Genomic DNA, 16,957 nt, shown 5'->3' with positions numbered 1-16,957 from the left:
TCTGATGGTTTTAACCCTTGATGGATATAGAGAAAGGTGAGTTGGCTCTTTTGAGCTAGTGTAGAATTTGAGAAACTGGAGTCATTAGTTTACCTGACCTCTCCCTAAATCACTCACTAAACATTTCTATCTGCTCATTCTTCCTAAGTTGCTGCTCCTTTGAAATGGTTCTTTGCTCATAGTTTTTAAAAAGTAGAGTAACTAATGGTCAGGATTCCCATTATGTAGTAGAAAGAAATCTGGGTTAAAAGTCAGGTGATCTAGATACTAAATTGTGATCAAGTCACTTGACCTTAGTGGGCCTCTACTTACTGCCTGCAAAATGGGGAATAATAAGTTTCAGCTCCACCATCTTTATACAGTTGCTCTGAGAAAATGAACTATAGCTGAACATGTTCTGTAAAGCCAGAAAAGGTTTTTGTTTTCCTATAGATGGGTTTGGAGGTATACCCCTCTTCCCTGCCCCCCATGCCCACTTCCAGATTCATAGCCGGTTCTGCTGGGCTAATAATTCATGGAAATCTGAGGTATAATTTCAACTCAGTCCATATAACTATAGAGAGGGAGAAACCAGGAAAAAGGAATCAAGAGAAAGGATTTGGCATTCAGTTGGCTTCCAGTGTTGTTCTTCCCCTCCCTTCCCATGAAAATATGCTCTATAGCCTCCCAGGTACCAAGCATATGTTTCTCTCCACAGCCATCTGCCCAACCGTGCCCACAGGCAGAAGCCACAGTGTCAGGGAGCGGAACTTTGCAGAGTAGAATGAAGTTAGCAAGGAGAACATTTAAAAAATCAATTACTGGAGTGAGAACCCTCTGGAGAAAGGGGGGGGCCTGGGCAGGCACTTAGAAGAAATGGTCTTGAAGAAACTGCTCTGGCCTGGGGGGATGGGAATGGGGTGGGGAGGAGAGGGATGGGGAGAGGGATCTGAGGTTTTGTTCATAGCTGCACTTGTCATTCTAGCCAAATGTGGTCTGTTTTGTTGTGTTGCCCAAGGACACAGCCCTCAGCTGACCTATCCTTCATGTGAGAATATATAGGGATGGGAGAAGGGCAGGTATACTAGATTTATTTGTCAATATGGTGCTTTGAAATCATATCAGGGATGTCTGTATATGTGTATGTGAGTCTCTACCCTTCCTCCCTAAGGGTAGTTAGGTGACACAGTGGATAAGGTACCAGGAATGGAGTAAGGAAGATTCTTCTTCCTAAGTTCAAATCTAGCCTCATACTCCTAATTGTGTGACCCTGGGCAAGTCACTGGTCTCTGCCTTAGTTCTCTTATCTATAAAATGATCTGGAGAAGGAAATAGTAAACCATTCTAATATCTTTGCCAAGAAAACCCCAAATGGAATCATGAAGATTCAGACGCTACTAAAATGACTAAACAACACGCCCTTTACTGCATTTGATCTTAGCCAAAAGGCCAAGTGATAACATTCCCTTTACTACTACTCCCAATTCTAGGATGGAGGTGGGGTGGAGGAAATGAATTAGTAAACATTTTACTATGTGCTTAGCTCTGTGCTGTGTGGGAGCTGCAAATAGAAAAGGAAGATGGTCCCTGTTCTCAAAGTGTCACCATTCTCACAAGGAAAGATAGCATACATAGGACATTGCATCTGCATGACACATAGAAAGGTGCTTTGGGTGCAAAGGAGATGGTAATGTATCTTCTTTAATATTGTTTCTATTAATAGAACCGTATCATCTTCTGATAGTGAACCATTTGGCAGGTTAGAAACAAAGTCTAGGGGGCTGAAGTGGGGCGGAGGGTGCTGCTCCCAGGATTCTGCTGGGCTTACCTGACCATCAGTAGTAATTAATCAGTTGGCCTGGGTGGTGGTGGTGGCTGTGGCTGTGGTTGTGGCTGTGATGGCAGGCTCTTTACGAGGGTTGTAAAGGAGATCCAGAAGATCATGCCTCCCTCTCAGAATAGAAAGAAAGAGAACAGTTACTACTATGGCAATAATTTCCAGCAAAGCTTCCTATCAGCACTTACTATCAGGTGTAAACAAAACTTCCTATAGCTCCACTCAAACTGAGTCTCAGGGCATTCACTCTCCAAAAGCAGGCTAACAATACAATCCCTCGGTCTGTATTGCCAGGCACCAGTTCCAGGTTCTGTTTTCTGATAATCTTCCTTTGGGAATCCTTGCCATGTGCAGGAAGGCTTGGGAGAAGAAGCAGTCTAACATAGGGAGAGTAAGTCCAGAATCCAATTACAGAGAGAGGCAGAGAAGCTGTGATAAGAGACCTAGAATCAGAGGGCCCTCAAGGGTCCAACAATGGACCTGCGGCAATAATTAGGAAACCTAACTTTCCAGCCCCAGCAAAGATCTATAATAAAGGCAAGTTGAGGGTGATAAATGAGGCATCGGGCATGGATAACAGCACCCTCTTTTCCTTATCTCATAACCTTTCTAACATGGGCTGAGTTCAAATACCTGACTGCTTGCTACTGGAAAGCTAAAAAGTTTCATTTGGGGCAGAGAAACTTTCATTGAACTATTAGTAAATAATTTTTTGGTAATAAACTTTTACCGAATACCAATAAACTTTTTTTTCCCAAATCCTTACCTTCTATCTTAAAATCAACATTGTGTATTGTTTCTGTTCCACAACAATTCCAAGGCAGAAAAGTGGTAAGGGCTAGGCAATAAAGATTAAGTGACTTGCCCAGGGTAACACAGGTAGGAAATGTCTGAGGTCAGATTTGAATTTAGGACCTCCTATCTCTGGGTCTGGCTCTCAATCTACTGAGCCAACTTAGCTGCCCCCTACCAACAAATTTTTGGTAAATAATTTCTCTTTAGTAAATAACTTCACTCTACTTTTTCTCCAGAAAACCTCAGTAATGTTTTATTTTTTCCCACTTACATGTAAAAACAAATTTTAGAATTAATTTTCTAACATTTTGAGTTCCACATTCCCTACTCTTTCCCCGCCCTGAGACAGTAAACATGGTTACATGTGTGCTATCATACAAAATACATTTCCATAGTCATCATGTTGTGGAAGAAGACATATAAGCAAAAACCTCCATGAAGAAAATAAAGTGAAGAATAGTTTGCTTCAGTCTACATTCAGATTCTATCAGTTTTTTTCTCTGAACATAGATAGCATTTTTCATCATAAGCCCTTTGAAATTGCTTTGAATCATTGTTTTGGTGAGAATAGCTAAGTCATTTGCAGTTTTTTATTGAACATCATTGCTGTTGCTGTGATAATGTTTTACCGATTCTGCTCATTCACTCTGCATCAGTTCATGTGAGTCTTTTCAAGTTTTTTGAAATCCTCCTCCTCATTTCTTATAACATAATCATATTACTTTATAATCATATGCCACAACTTCTTCAATATAATTTCACATTAATAAATAATGTTTCTATCTGTTGTGCTTCCTCAGGCCAAGGCCCATTGAACAATGAGGATAGAAGAAGCAGTGTTAAAGTTGAGATCAACAGGAGGGAATAGGGAAGCAGATTCCTTTATGACTAGTGTGGAGAAGGGTCAGTAGAGTGAATTACTGATAGACTTCTCAGCAGAGGTAGAAGGATCATAAGCTTGAATTGAATGCTTCTGCTGAGCTGTCACCATTTTTCATTATGTTCTATTTGCCCAACATGGATCAAAAAGGTTATTCAGGGATTGGCAGGAAGAGGCAGATAATCTACATGGCAGTAAGTGACAGGGAAAGGTTTTGTAATGGTTAGGGGGAGAAAAAAGGGAGAGAGTCAGTTTGTGGCCAGGTGGCTCTGTGAGCCAGGTGAAGAATACAAATTTGAGAAGATGGCCCTGTGAGAGGGGGAGGAGGAAGGGGATGAAGAAGGAAGAAAGCAAATTATGAAGGGCAGAAAGGAAGAGAAAAGATGAAACTAGAACACTTTTATTCTGTTCTAAGCCTGAGAACCTTAAGGAAAGAAGGGCAATAAAATTAATGTAATGGGGGGGGGTGATGAGAGAAATGCATCTGATCTGTTGGAACTTCCCATAGAGCTGGCCATGTGTGCACTGGCTCCATGGAGCTACTGGAATGATGCAGCGACCCCTTATTGGTCCCTACAACTGGGGGCTATGCCAAAGAAGGTTTGGAGACTGAGGCAGGAAGAGATGCCCACTCAGAAAGCTTAAAAAAGAAGCCAGAGTCTCTGTCCCTCTCTCTTCCTCTTTTGAATTTGGTTTGGGATGCTGACGGCTCTCCTTTCCCAGTAGCAGCAATAGTAGCTATATTCACAGGGCTTAAAGCATATACAATTAGGTGAACCTCAGACTGGATCTCAAGTTTCTGGTTGCCTCTTCTGCTTTGTGTTTTTTCTGTGTGCAAAGAGGTGAACAGCGATGTCAAAATGGAAGTTTTGGAGTTCACAACCACTATCTTATAAGCTTGAGACTAAGTCATCTAGTTATTTAAAGGACCAAGTGCTGATTGCCCAACAGAGGTGCTTAGTCCTGTTCATTATTCTTAGAGCAGATGACCACAGCCTGGAGGATGAGCTATTCTTGTTTATCTAAGCTTAAGACCTTGAGTAACTTGCAGTTAGATGAAAATGCAATCTTTTTAAGAGTCTCACTGGAGTCTTTCCTATCTTGCAGGGAAGGATAATAAGAGTGATGGGTTATTGTTCTATGTTTAAGCATTTGCCAATGAGTGTTTATGAGTATTTTGTTTTAAGCATTTGTTTTACAGTAGAGAAAAAAAATAGCTGTCCTATATCTGGTATCTGTATAATTGCACAAGTATCACTGTGGAAGAAACCCTATTTATCTCTTCTGGGAGACTCAAAACATAAGCCAAATCTTTACCTAAAATTTCAAGAGTTCTAACCTAAGATAATGAGCCAGAGAATGAGAAAAGACTAATTCCTTCTCTTTGGGATTAGGCCAGGAACTGAATCTTGTCCCAATGAATATAGAACCTGTGCTTTTTAGCGAAAAGGGGGCACCCCTTTGACCATGTCTTACTTTTAAGAAAGTAGTTTAATAAATAATAAAGTTTAATAAAAGTATTGTTGAATCAGTTGCTTTTTGTCATGTCAAAGCAATAACCCTCTGAAGCACAGATTTTGTGTTTATTTTGTTTTTGTTTTTTTTTCACAGTGCTAAAGCAAAAAACCCAAAACTACTCCCACTTGGCTAACTAGCCAAATATACAATGAAGTCCCCTAAGCCCCAGCTACCTCTTCAATTTCTGGTAATAGGCCAAAAGAACCTGAAATCTATAGAGGAAAACTGGATCTATCCTCTCAGGAATTTCCCCGGGACCATACTAAATATAAAACTCAGAATATCTGGGCCAAAATTTATTCTGTGACTGGAAAGAACCAAACCAAAAAATATTTATTGTAAGTTCCTTGACAAGAAGGGCTATTTTTCTGTGTGTTTGTAGCCCAGCTGCCTAGCACTTAAATGCTTATTGAATTATTGCATCAGGAGATACCCAAAAAAAGCACCTGACTAGGAGTCAGAAGACCAGTGTTATAATTCCTGATTGGTGACCATTCATTCATTTTACTTTACCCAGACACAGATCTCTCCTTCCTCATTTCTGCCTCCTGGTTTTCTTTAATTCTCAGCTTAACTCTTTCCTTCTACTAGTGACTTTCTTGTCATCCTTCTCTGCTCAGTGCTTCCTTTCTGATATTGCCACCAAATTATCCAGTTTATATCTTATTTATACTTCTTTGTAGGTAATCTCCTTCACTAAAATGGGCTTGAGGGCAGGGGATTTTTTTTTTTTGCCTCTTTGCCTCCCCAATTTAGCATTTTTTTACACACCTACTATGTGCCAATCACAGTGCTAAGCACTTTACAAATATTATTATCTTCACAACAGTCTTGTAGTTAGGCATATGGGATGGTTTTTCTGCCCAGATCCTGACTGGGGAACTTCTGAAGCTGCCTTCCCTCAATACTTCATTCTCTGCTCTCCACTGCCACTAGTGAGGGCTTTCCTGATGATGGAAAAGTACAAATCCTCTGATCTTCAGAAGTTCCCCAGTTTGTCTGATCAAGAAGTGTGAGGAGGAAGGAATCCTGTGTCCTTGTTCCCTTCATTGAAGTTTGGGGTGATCTAGTTTATGAAGGATAAATGAAGCCAGGGAGATCTAGATCTGGGATAGTTTCTGTGGCCAGATTGCTGGAGGACATTAATCTCAACTCCAGGTCTCCTTCCTCAGATAACTACACCCCTAACTCCTTAGCCCTAAAGTAATCAGAAAGAATATGGAGAGCTCTCAGTCCACCTCTTCCTTTATTGTCCATTAATCAGTTTTGCTTTTCTTTTGTTGCTTTTCTGTTGTCAGAGGATTTCCCAATAATTTGTTGTCAAGAAGATAGATCTAGATTTGTACTGGACCACCTCACACCTAGGAGATTGACTAATATGATAGCAAAGGAAAGTAATAAATGTTGGAGGGGATGTGGCAAAATTGGGACACTAATGCATTGCTGGTGGAGTCTTGAATTGATCAACCAATCTGGAAGGCAATTTGGGAACTATGCCCAAAGGGCTTTAAAAGAATGCATGCCCTTTGATCCAGCCACAGCACTGCTGGGTTTGTACCCCCAAAGAGACAATAAGTAAAAAGACTTGTACAAGAATATTCATAGCTGTGCTCTTTGTGGTGGCAAAAAATTGGAAAATGAGGGGATGCCCATCAATTGGGGAATGGCTGAACACATTGTGGTATATATTGGTGATGGAATACTGTTGTGCTAAAAGGAATAATGAACTGAAGGAATTCCATGTGAACTGGAACTACCTCCAGGAATTGATGCAGAGCAAAAGGAGCAGAACCAGGAGAACATTATACACAGAGACTGATACACTGGGCACAATCCAATTTATAATAGACTTCTCTACTAGCAACAATGCAATGATCCAAGACAATTTGGAGGAACTTATGAGAAAGAACACTATCTACATCCAGAGAAAGAACTGTAGAAGTAGAAACACAGAAGAAAAACAACTGCTTAATCACATGGTGCTGTGGGGTGGGCCAGCCTCCCACAGGGGATGGAGTCTTGGAGGTGGGACAGTGTTGGCAAAATGATGGATGGGACACAGCTTTCGAATTCAACCCACAGCACAGGCTTCACAGTATAAACAGCTCCACTTTGTCTGAGGCCTGGCTTTATTTTATACCCTCATGATCACATATCTACTTGTCACACAGTTTCATTCTCAACATACATATTTCCATGGAACCTAACAACAGACAGGAAGCCTATACTGGCCTGGGAAACTTCCTCTGCATTTTTTTTTTAAATCCTTACCTTCCATTTTAGAATCTTTTAAAACTGTGTATTGGTTCAAAGGCAGAAGAGTGCTAAGGAATAGGCAATGGGGGTTAAGTGACTTGCTCAGGGTCACACAGCTAGGAAGTATCGCTGGCCAGATTTCAACCTAGTACCTCACCTTTCTAGGCCTGAATATCAATCCATTGAGCCACCCAGTTGCCCCACTTTACATTTTTGATCACCAAGAGATCACTGGCCTCTGTTAACTGATTATTGGATGGCAAAATAAATAAATTGATTTTTCACACCCAGATTTAAAAAAAAAAAGAGATGAGAGGAGGATACTGAGACCAAGACTAAGGCCAGAGCTCTTCTCCATTCCCTTTTGATCCTTTCTTAGGAATTTGACTGGAACAGCTCTCTCCTCTTCACTTCCAGATACTTATTAAATGTCTGGGATCCAAATTGGCTTGTCATTTTATACAAAACTTACAAGGCATGAGAGTCTCCTCAACAAATCATAATATCTCCTGGGCAGCAGAACTCTATTTCATCCAATGGCTTTCAAGGACTTCTACAATAAGCCAAGGACTTTTCCAGTCTTATAAAGCCTTACACTGATCAACTGATTGATGTGTTCTCACCTAGTTAAGGTAGCCAAGTGTTTCTTTGTTAAGGTGACTACCCCCACCCCCAATCTATATCTCCAGTGCTTGGCACCTAGTATGCACTTAATAAATGCCTTTTCTACTTTTTAAAAAATTAAATTTAAAAATTCCCGAGTTTGTTACAGCTTTGCCATAAAGCACTCATATGCCATAGGAGTTATTTGTTTTGCCCCAGACTTGGAACCTAAGGGACCAACTAGACAGAGCTTGCATTAAAGATTTTAAGCACATTCATAGCATTTAGTAGCAGCTAGTGATAGAGTACCAGGTCTGGAGTTAGGAGCTCTCATCTTCTTGAGTTCAAATCCAGGCTCAGACATATTCAAGCGGTGTGACCCTGGGTAAGTTGTTTAACCTTGTTTTTTATTCAGTTTCTTCATTTGTTAATTAAGTACAGAAAGAAATGGCAAACTACTCCAATATCTTTGCTAAGAAAACCCCAAGTAGGGTAACAAAAGAGTCAGACATGTATTGTATTGTACGATGTATTGCATGATGTATTGCATGATGGCACATGTATAACCTATAACATATTGCTTACCATCTCCAGGAGGGGAACAAGGAGGAGGGCAAGAGAGGAAATAGATCACAAAATGTCAGAAAACTTACAAAAAAATTAGTAAAAATTGTATCTACATGTAATCTGGAGTAAAAAAAAGCATTGAACATGATTGAAAAATGACTAAACAATAAAAACAACAATATCACATACTCTAGAACTACTCTCCCAAATCCAACTCATACTGGTAGGCTGGGTCCTCAGAAATTGGCTTGAACTGTATAATTATCCTAAAATCCAAAGTTTAAGATCTTTTTAAAGTAATTTTAGGGGGGGAGGGCAGCTGGGTAGCTCAGTGGATTGAAAGCCAGACCTAGAGATGGGAGGTCCTCGGTTCAAATATGACCTCAGACACTTCCCAGCTGTGTGACCCTGGGCAAGTCACTTAACCCTCATTGCCTAGCCCTTACCACTCTTCTGCCTTGGAACCAATAAACAATATTGATTCCAAGACAGAAGGTAAGGGTTAACAATAAAATTAATTAATTAAAGTAATTTTAGGAAAAGAAAATCTCCAATACCCCTAACCAAGAAAAGGAATCTTCTGGAGAAGATGCCATAGGGATGCCAAAAGAAATCACACACTACATCAAGAGATCCAGAGTGAACTTTGGGATATAAAGAACTGAACTGAAGGGGGTTGAACCTATCACTTATTCTGATTGCAAACTCTTATGCCAAAGGGAGGTGCCCTCAATTGGCTTTTTGCCAATATGTATATCAATCATTTTTTCCCCTTTCTTTTGCTCTTATTCCCAAAATTGTTATAATTACCTTTAGGTAAGGTGCAAAATGTTATATATCTCTAATAAAGGAATCTTTAAATGGATAGGCTCCATATATAGAATGATTCATTGGGGAGACTTGACATGTTAATCTCCTAGAAAACCCAAGAATCAGAGGGTGTTTGTGTAAAGGATATTTACCCCTCCCTTTCTGGGGTCATACAGGTGACTTCAACTACTGTGTACCTGGCTTGAGCCTGAACTTGACCCAGAAGCTAGGATAGGACAAAGGGAACTAGGAGGTTATAAAAAGGGTTAAGCAGGAAGTTCTCTCTCTTTCTCTCTCTCCCTCCCTCCTTTCCCCTCCTCTCTCTTTCTCTCTCTCTTTCTCCATCTCTTTCCTCCCTCCACCCCATCCCAACTGACATTCTGCCAAGAAACTTCTTTGCTGGGGTCAGCTGAAGGAGCCATGTGGAAAGTGAGATTAAGGTCCCTTTTCTATCTCTCTCATCTTCTACCTATCCAAGTAATCCTAATAAATTTTACTAAAATCTAGGGACCAGAGTCCCAATTTTATTAAAACAGAACAGAGACTGAAACAACTGAACCACAACAGCCCTTGGTCTTAAGAAGCTGAACTAGAATAGCCTGAACGCCCATAGGCAGAATCTTATATACAAATAAACAGCCATCAGCAAGGGAGGGTAGCTCTTTAGACTTGAAGAACTGTGTATTCCCCCAAGGGCTTGCGTTTTTATTCAGCAGATGTGTCCCCTTTGGCTGGACCTGGAGAGTTGCACCTGTATCTCTTTCCTATGTTTACATACTCTTACAGTGTTTGCATTTAGTAAAAATATTTTGATTTTGTTTGTTTAATTATTTCTCCCCTGAGTGGAATGAAATAGATACTATGTGACCTTATAGAATAATTTTTAGTAGTTTCCAAGACTATAAACTGAACAAGGGCCATTACACCAGCTAACTTAAGAATTCCATTTCAGCTCAGAATCTATGAAATATGAAAACAGAATTTAATGCAGGGAAATTAGGATGGTTATGGGTGTGCTGCGGAGTGAGGTGTGCAGAGAGAATCCAGTATTCCATAAAACCACAAATTCAGAGTACAGGAGGGAGAATTTTCAATTTAGGATCAAGGTCTAGACTAGAATTCACTACAGAAAAGACCAGGAGGGGCAGCTTGGTGGCTCAATGGATTGAGAGCCAGGCCTAGTGATGGGAGATCCAAGGTTCAAATCTGACCTCAGACCCTCCCTTGCCATGTGACCCTGAGCAAGTCACTTAATCCCCATTGACTAGCTCTCCTGCCTTGGAATGTGACCTTGAAATTATGGGTTTCAAGACTGTGAATTGCCCAAACTGTAAAGATAATTTTTAGCATCTTGATTTAAATAAAAAATAAGTGGTCGCCATGGGAAAAATTCCCAAATATGAAATACCCAAGTCAGCTGGGCTTATGGAGATTTTAATGAATACAAATGAAGGAATTAAGGGAAGGGAGAGAGACAGAATAAGAGGAAATAGTAGGAAAGAGCCTAGGCCATTGGCCTAGGCCTGAGCTTTAAGAGAGACTAGTCAGTCTTTTATCACTCACCACAAGATTTTGTACCAAGCAAAACTCTAGTGTTCAGAGAGACCCTCCAATTCAGCTACAAAGCTGCACTCAATCAAACTACCTTGAACTGGTTCAGACAGCTCCTTTTAAAGAGAAATATCTTTTGTGTCACCTCCCCTAAATTTTCACATCTACCAATCACAGTAGATGCTTTTCCTAGGACAGCCCATTCTTAGTTTTTAGTTCTCACCTTCTCTGGGTAGATTATATCTTCTGAGTACTTCACACTTCTTTGTTAAGGTTGTCCCTTACAAGTTGCCTGACCTTTTAGTGATTAATTTGACCTTCATAGGAACTTAGCACCTTTTTGTATTAGATCTAAAAATAGATCTAGCTTAAGGGCTTTTGGCCTCACTATAAGTATGAGTTACCTTCATTGTTCACTAAGGAGTTTTACAACTTTATCTTCCCCTAAAGTATGCCCAAGTATGGGTGGAGTAATACATTCCTGATCATGTACCTCCATTGTTTAAATGGGGAATAACTTTAACCATAACTTTAAGATAATGTTCCAAGGTAGAGTCTGAGAAATTTTAAAATTTACAGGAACTGGTACTTAGTATTGATTCTAAAACATAGGGTCAGGGTTTTGGGGTTTTTTAATCATTTGTGGAAATAAAGGAGCTGACTAACTATGTTATGCTGGTGGGGGGAAATAAGTATTCCAGGGCAGGTACAGGAGACAGAGTATGGATACTGGGAATGCAATTTTTGAAGGAGAAATTTCTGATCTCCTGTATAGTGGCTGTAGAAAGCAGAAATAGGCAGGGAACCTTCTGAACAAAGTCTGCTCTGGGTCATATTTCATCATTCAGCATAAGGTCCAGAAACCAGAATAGGCTAGTGTTTTAAATCTGGGCTTTGGAAAGTAGAAGGCAACTGTTTTTGAAAAGTAATACACTATTAGAGAGAAAATGATTTTTTAAGTTTAAATTTTTATCAATATTTTTTATATCAACTTCATTTTCTAACAATACCCTTCATAGAAGCTATTTCTTTTAACAAAGAATTTTTTTTAAAACCCAGCTCAGCAAAACTAATCAAAACATCAAACACTATGCACAGCGTTCCATACACAATCACCCACCTTTACAAAGAAAGGAGAAGGGTACATACCTATATTTCTTCTTTGAGACCAAGCATACTCATTATATCACAGTATTGGTATTGATGATGTGATTATTCTTGCCATTTATATTATCATTATCAATGCATATGTTTTCATGATTTTGTTGAGATTACTTTTTATCTCAAGTCTTCCAGTGCTCCATATTTTTTATATTCATTGTTTCTTTAAAGCACAGCAATAAGTATTTCATTACTTCATGTTCTTCATTTGTTTATTTCTCTCCCCAATCCGTGGGCATCTATTTTGTTTCCAGTTCCCTGCCATTACAAAGAGTAGTGGTAAACATATTTTGTTGTGTATGAGACTTTCATTTTATTGGTTATCATCTTAGAGTATAGAAGTATATGCCTAACAATGAGATCTCTTGGAGTCAAAGGTATAGACATTTTAAATATTTTTTTATTTAGCATTTACTAGCATTATTAGCAATTATACAACATAATTGACATTATTTTCAAGAATAGTTAAACCAAGAAATTCAAAAGTTCTGGTCAAGATGGCAGCTTAGAAGCAGCAAAAGTTCAGACCTCTGAAAACCCTTCCTTACTGATCACAAACTGAATGCTCCTAGGGACTGAAATTCAAACTTAACAACAAGACAGAGGAGGGGAACCCTCCTTCTGGACTCAAATCAAAAGGTACGCCCCCCCAAAAGCCAGAATCCGAGAACACTTGGGTCTAAGGGGAAGTCAGAAGGAAGGTCCCATGACCCCTCCCCCCCAACCCAGAGTGCTGAACCCCCAGCGGCAGCGGGAACCTCTGGGCAGGCAAAGGTGCTGGTTTGGAGGGTCTACCTTGTGAGCAGCGGGGTGCCAGGCTCGAAGCGTCCAGCGTGGGCAGTGGGGAGGAAGCCAGAGAAAGACCAGGGAGCCTGAAGTCCCATGGCTGGGTTGTTCCATCTGGCTCACCGGAGGTTTTTGCCTCAGGGCACATCCAGACCAACCCAGTTGGACCTAATCCCATCAGGGCTCCTCAGAGCCCAGGGAGGCCAGGACCCCTAGAGTGCAGGGCCTTCCACAAGGACTGGAACCTCAGGGAGGGCAAAGACACTGGGGAACCTCTCGGACAGCCAAGAAGCAGCTGGAGAGAACTGGAGAAAGCCTGGGTGGCACCAGCGCTCCAGGAGTCTTTGGCCTCAGAGTACATACAGCCCAACCCAGTTGAACTTAATCCAATCAAAAGCCTCCAGAGGACAGGGAATCTAACATTCCTCCCCTAGAGACTGTACCAAGAGATCTGACAAAGCTCCAAGAGGGGAGACTGACAGCCCCAAAAACCCCCCAAAAATGAGAGGAGCAAGAGCACAGACAAATATGGGGAGCAAAAATGGGGTAAACTCGAGCAAAAAACAGAAAAAGAAGAAAGAAATTACAATAGACAGCTTCTGCACAGGTAATGAGCAAAGAGCAAATGAAACAGAGGGGGAGGGATCAGCAAAGGAAAAATCGGAAATCCCAGTGAATTGGATACAGGCTTTGGAAACACTCAAAATGCATTTCAAAACACAATTAAGAGAGGCTGAAGACAATTGGGAAAAGAACTTAAAAACTAAGATAAATCATCTGGAAACAGAAAATAGTGTCTTGAAAGCCAAAATCAACCAGCTGGAAAATGAAGCAAAGGAGATGAAAGATGAGGCAAAGAAGATAAAAGATGAGGTAAAGAAGATGAAAGATGAGAAAAAGGAGATGAAAGATGAGGTAGAGGATGAAAGATGACCTCCAAAGAAAATCAAACCAAAAGGAAAAGGATGACCAAAAAGCCAAGGATGAAATCCAGACGTTAAGAACCAGAATACAACAACTAGAATTAAGTGACCTCACAAGGCAGCAGGGCACTATAAAACAAAACCAAAAGAATGAAAAAAATTGAGGAAAATATGAAGCATCTCATTCACAAAACAGAATTTAGAAAATTGTTCAAGGAGAGACAATTTAAGAATCATTGGTCTACCAGAAGACCATGACAAAAGAAAAAGCCTGGACATCATACTACAAGGAATTATTAAAGAAAACTGCCCCGATATCCTAGAACAAGAGGGAAAAGTGGAGATTGAAAGAATCCACAGATTACCTCCTGTACTTAATCCCCAACTGACAACATCCAGGAATGTTATAGCCAAATTCAAGAACTATCAGACCAAAGAAAAGATATTACAAGCTGCCAAGAAGAAGTCATTCAGATACCACAGAACCACAGTGAGGATAACGCAGGATCTGGCTGCATCCACACTGAAAAACCGAAAGGCATGGAATATGATATTCCGGAAAGCAAGGGAACTAGGTCTACAACCAAGAATCAACTACCCAGCAAAACTGACTATATTCTTACAGGGGAAAGTATGGTCATTCAACAAAATAGAAGAATTTCAAAAATTCGTAAAGAAAAGACCAGACCTGAACAGAAAATTTGATGCCCAAGCACAGAACTCAAGAGAATCATCAAAAGGTAATTAAAAAAGAGGGGAGAAAGAAAAACAAAACAAAACAAAAATTTTTTAAGAGTTAATAAGTCAATAAGTTAAAATGATATGTATCCCTATAAGAAAAGAGGTCATTGGTAATTCTTAAAAACTGTTGTTATTACCTGGGCAGCAAAAAAAAGTACACTTAGAGGGAACAGTGACAAACTGTATAGGATGAAAGGACAAGACATAAATAGGTATATAGATATATGCATGCATAAAGAATAGTTAAACCAATCCACAGCTCTACTAATAATTTATTAATGCCCCTATATTTCCAAAATCCCTTCAACATCGACTATTCTCATCTTTTCTCATCTCCATCAATTTGCTGAGCATGAGATAAAAACTCAGAATTGTTTTGATTTGTTTTCCTTTTTAATGATTTGGAACAATCTTTCATACAGCTAAAAGTTAGCATATTTTGAGATTGAAAATAAAAGGAATCCTGATTAAAAATCATTTGCAATAGCTCAAGCTTCCATTATTCCCAGGAGTCTCTGATCCTATGGAATCTCTACATAACAACATTGTTTTGTGACTATAGCTAAGCTTGAGAAATGGCAACCATGACTACCACCAATTGAACCTAGAACCCTCAATAAAACCTGCAAAAAAAAATAAGCAGCCTTAGGGACTTTTCCAGATAAAGCAACTGTTATCAAAAAACAACCCACCTGGTCCATTTTCCTTAATGCCCCTAAGCCTACTCCAGGAATTGACTGTTATATCCATCCTCCTGAGCTATGGTAGTTTTGAACAATAAAAGCTAGCTAGCCCCTGTAGCTGGTGGGTTCCTTTCTTAGGAAAGGAGTTCCCCATACATGCTGTTCTTTTGAGAATATAATAAACACAACGCCTGTGCCTCTCCCTTTGGTTCTCAATGCCTCTCTCACTCAATCTGACACTAATATGTAGGGCTGGACACTGAGGAAGGTACTGAGTTGACAAGACTTATTTGTTTATATCCTTTGAATGAATACATTAAATATTTTTGAAGAGTTTGCTATAAGCCAGAAATTGTGCTAGATACTAAGAATATAGATCCAAAAATGGAATTGTTTCTGTCCTTGATGAGCTTATATTCTATTAGAGGAAAAAACACATATGGAAAGTGATGGTCATAGAAAGGAATTTTGGTCTTGAGAATCATGGGGATGATGGAAATCCATGGGACAGTTGACTGACATGCCTTTTCCAGGAACAATAGTAGTACTTACTAGATTACTGTGCCTAGAACCAGGAGATAGAAGGAGGTGAAGGAATTCTGTGTGAAGATACTAGGCAGAAGGCAAGATGGCCTAGGGAGGTAACTTAATAAGCATGGTCTTATGTAGGGTGGCTGGACATAGTGGGTGGGATGAGTTTCTGCTTATTTACTCACCAATCAAGACAGCTCAGTCTCAGAATAAGAGTTCTAAAGTTCTTTAATTAAATGCTCTAGGATTAAGGGGGTGTGATTCCTAAAGGTCCACTCTGGAGATAATGTTCCAAAAGAGAAGGAGTGCAGATGAAAAGATGGCTCCAGTGGACATTTGGTTAGGATTATGAAATACAGATTGGTTAGATAAGTCTTTGAACACTTGTTGGAGAAAATCTTTTGGTCTAACACATTTGTATTAATTTCCTATATATCTTCAATACCAGAAATTTATCAGAGATGCCTTATGAAAAGACTTTTTTTCCAGTTGACTCCTTCTTTTCTTATCCTAGTTGCATTGCTTTTGTTTGTGTAAAAATGTTCATGTAATTAAAATTGTAATCATCTTTATCCTTTCTTTTGGTTAAGAATTTGTAATCTCCATAGCTATGAAAGGTATTTAATCTGGTTCTTTTCTAATTGTTTTTTATGTTGTGACTTTTAATATTTATCAATTTTTAGCTTATGAGGGCATGTCATATTAGATATTACTCTAACTTAATTTTTTTTTAAAAATTCTTACAATCAATATTGTGTATTGGTTCCAAGGTGGAAGAATGGTAAGAGCTGGGCAATGGGGGTTAAGTAACTTGCCCAGGGTCACATAGCTAGGAAGTGTCTGAAGACAGATTTGAACCCAGGAGCTCTCAACTCTAGGACTGACTGACTCTCAATCCACTGAGCCACCTAGCTGACCCTATAACCTAATTCTTACTAAATTGTTTTCTCAGAAATTCTTGTCAAATATGGAGTTCTTTTCCTAGTAATTTACATTTGCAAATTTAATGAACCTAAGATCATTGGGAGGAAAGGAATTTCACTATCAGTTACTTCAAGAATTTACTAAGTGCTTACAGAGTGCCTGGCACAAAGCTAAGCATTGAGGATCCAATAAAAACAAAAAGATAGTATCTTCTGGGGAGAACTTACATTCTACTGTGAACCACGCCACCAAAGAGGAAAATGAAGGGTGGGGAAAGAAAAGGGAAAAAAAAGAGAGAAATCCAAAAAGGTGAAGCCTGGTAGAAAATGAAGATATGACTATCTTGGGCCCATTTCTTAATGGAGGTTCTGGGAGGAGCCTTCCAAACTTCTAATCAGAAGGAGGAGCTTCA

General features: G+C 39.6%; 1 protein-coding gene across 4 annotated transcripts in view; it reads right to left on the bottom strand.

Annotated features, from left to right (window-relative positions):
* Window positions 1-16,957, bottom strand: part of LOC130453546 (protein NYNRIN-like) — a 59,779-nt gene that overhangs the window by 12,836 nt on the left and 29,986 nt on the right. For all 4 annotated transcript variants that reach the window (XM_056817201.1, XM_056817202.1, XM_056817204.1 and 1 more), the window contains exons 2-3: window positions 11,946-12,215; window positions 1,808-1,931 (exon numbers count right to left, since the gene is read on the bottom strand). The gene's annotated coding sequence lies outside the window, so the exon portion shown is untranslated. The remainder of the gene's footprint in view (window positions 1-1,807; window positions 1,932-11,945; window positions 12,216-16,957) is intronic.

The sequence above is a fragment of the Monodelphis domestica genome, chromosome 2, assembly GCF_027887165.1.
Source record: "Monodelphis domestica isolate mMonDom1 chromosome 2, mMonDom1.pri, whole genome shotgun sequence".
In the NCBI taxonomy this organism is placed as follows: Eukaryota; Metazoa; Chordata; class Mammalia; order Didelphimorphia; family Didelphidae; genus Monodelphis; species Monodelphis domestica.
Note: the sequence above shows the minus strand (reverse complement) of the source record. Positions and strands in the feature narration are given on the sequence as shown.